This window comes from Schistocerca nitens, chromosome 1, assembly GCF_023898315.1.
Source record: "Schistocerca nitens isolate TAMUIC-IGC-003100 chromosome 1, iqSchNite1.1, whole genome shotgun sequence".
In the NCBI taxonomy this organism is placed as follows: Eukaryota; Metazoa; Arthropoda; class Insecta; order Orthoptera; family Acrididae; genus Schistocerca; species Schistocerca nitens.
In genome coordinates, this window is record NC_064614.1 from 458,235,944 (window position 1) to 458,238,946 (window position 3,003).

At 39.8% G+C, this 3,003-nt stretch overlaps 1 non-coding gene and 1 pseudogene across 1 annotated transcript; both read left to right on the forward strand.

The window, feature by feature from the left end:
• The first annotated feature begins 490 nt into the window (after positions 1–490).
• On the forward strand, positions 491–565 carry Trnai-uau (transfer RNA isoleucine (anticodon UAU)). The gene has a single exon. It is a non-coding gene; the product is annotated as a tRNA-Ile (tRNA).
• Positions 566–1,243: 678 nt separating this feature from the next.
• On the forward strand, positions 1,244–1,361 carry LOC126204012 (5S ribosomal RNA; annotated as a pseudogene).
• The last annotated feature ends 1,642 nt before the right edge of the window (positions 1,362–3,003 follow it).

The following is a 3,003-nucleotide window of genomic DNA, read 5'->3' on the forward strand; positions in this document are numbered from 1 at the left end:
CGTGATGTTACAGCCAGTTGAAAAACTTTACCTAGAACTCTCTTAATCGTCTAATGCCATTCGTTAGTTCTGCAGGTAAAAGCATGAGCAATAAAACAACTTTAACAACAAGAACTTACCGTTTTATGAGTTTCCTCGCACTATGGCGGATCTGATTTTGTGTCGCATAACAGAAACTTCACCTCAAACAATATCACAAAATATACCTCACTCAACTTTCTTACGCAAGGAGTGGACTAGAAATAAACCAAAGTATTATTTTAAAAAAATCCAAAATAAGATTATTTTCATCTGCCGTTCTACAAGAAAATTGTTGCATTTGAAATGTTTACCCTTCTGTTAATTAGAGACTCTTGCATGGATTGTCCGCATATGGATACAGTTTACGGCAAACTGGTTAATGGGCTCCGAAAACGTTCAAAATCATGAAATATTCAATTTTTTACGTTTTTGCATTTTAAAAATCTACAGACTTTCCCCTTTCCTCTGTGCCCTCGGTGGCTCAGATGGATAGAGCGTCTGCCATATAAGCAGGAGATCCCGGGTTCGAGTCCCGGTCGGGGCACACATTTTCAGTTGTCCCCATTGATGTATATCAACAACACCTGTCGGCAGCTAAGAGTTTCGATTTAATTATCATTTCATTCTAGACAAGCTGCACAGTGATCAATAGTATCTGTTCTTTCGGGAACAGACACCATCTTCATATAAATAGAAACCCTCTGAAGGCTTTTAGGAAAACGAGAAATGTTGGAAAGTCAAAGGTAGGTGTTATTACTGTAAACAATAAAGACGATAACTAAATGTGTGAAATTAACATTTCTGGTACACCTACCCATTCCAAAGAAAGTGAGAAAGAAAGTTCTTTGCAGAAAAAGCTTGCTTCGGTTAGTGAAAAATATGAATATTTTATGGGCGAATTGGATGTGAATGAAATATTTGATATATCAGCTATCAACGGAATTTTTGATAACTGTATAAGAAGTATTCAGTGTAGCGAAGCCGGTCAGGAACTCTCTATAAAAAAAATCACGTAGGACTTGCCAGTGAAACGGAATTGAATGGCACAAAAGTAGCGAATTTTCATTACAATAGAAAAAATTAATCTCCAACAACTGAATTCGATTTTTTTTTAAATCCTTGTGTTGCACTGTAGGCAATACTCCAATAAACAACCTGGAACTCAACCTAACTCAAATACTTTCTGAGAAAACATGTAATTTATAAGCGCTATTTAAACATTGCCAGCGGCCTTGCCGTAGTGGTGACACCTGTTCCCGTCAGATCACCGAAGTTAAGCGCTGTCGGGCTTGGCTAGCACTTGCATGGGTGACCAACCGGTCTACCGAGCGCTGCTGGCAAACGGGGTGCACTCAGCTCTTGTGAGGCAAGCTGAGGAGCTACTTGATTGAGAAGTAATCAGACATACGGCTGGGAGAGCGGTGTGCTGACCACATGCCCCTCCATATATGCATCCAGTGACGTCTGTGGGGTGAGAATGACACGGCGGCCGGTCGGTACCGTTAGGCCTTCCAAGGCCTTTGAGAACGGAGTTTAGAGTTTTAGTTTTATTATAACATTGGAATGAGAGGTCATTCCGGAGCCCCTTAACGAAACACGCTGTTTGTCTATTTCAAATATCTTAAATGCACTAGATAGATCCGGAATCATAAACCTATTAGCTCGTTTTCCTGTACACTGTTTTGCGCTGCGGGAGAAAAGTCTAGGCGCAGATATCCTACGCAGATTACTGGCCCGCCGCTGTGGGCGAGCGGTTCTAGGCACTTCAGTCCGGAACCGCGCAGCTGCTACTGTCGCAGGTTCGAATCCTGCCTCGGGCATGGATGTTTGTTATGTCCTTAGGTTATTTAGGTTTAAGTAGTTCTAAGTCTAGGGTACTGATGACCTGAGATGTTAAGTCCCATTGACAAATCCTGAGGAATATGCCGCATATTTTTTTCTTTTTCGTTTTAGAACTTCACTGTATTACTTCGCAGATGTTCATCTAAATAACATTTTTGTCATATTTGTTTCCTATAGTTTCCTAAAATATGTTAACAGAATGGCAATAACTCGGTACTAAGGGAATGTAAAGTGTTCCTGTAAACGTTTCGTCTAAAATCTATCCGTGTCGTATGGCTACCAGCATTGCTGGATAGACGACGGGCGTTGCGAAGTGTTGCTCGACCGGTGACTCCGTTCCCTTTCTGGGCGCCATGATTTAAGTTTCGCATGGATTCTAAATCGCTTCTGTTGACTCCTGCTGTGATACTTTAATCAGACAATGCTTGTTTTTTCCTCCTCATCTTTCTGGATCCCTCTATCATGAATTAGCGAGACATGGATCTCTGTTGTTCCTACACTTCTTCATATTTTATTTTATTTTTTTATTTGGTATGCGTATTCCATGGATCCGTACATGCGAGTGATTCGCCTGGATGTGGAACGTGTCAATACAATTGTACAAATACAATTAATGCTACTGAATAGTAATATAATACAATGATATAGATATTAATAAGTATCACTTTTTCTCATTTACAAGCTGTTATTTAACTAGTATAGCAATCCACAATATAACATTATAACTATAACATTAACACTATAACATTAACATAATATTGTATCGTCCATCTAATAACTAAGAGATCAAATACATCTATTATTAAGTTACTCTAATTCACAGAAAAGCCTCTCTTATGGTGACTATCGAAACCATAACACTGAGATGTGTATAGGACACATTCATGGAGATGACTGATAACTGCAATAACAGCTAAAATACATGCACGCAGTTAATTTGGTGTTACACACATTCTCCTCTTGAAACTATGATGTGTATATGCAGACTGAAGCGACGAATGAAAATTTGTTTGAAGGCCAGGATTCGTACCCAGGCCTGCTGCTCACTAGGCAGATGTGCTAATCACTATGCCACCCTGGAATATTTGCTTTGCACAATTGCATGGACTACTACAGCACGCCATCCCACTTTCCTCAATC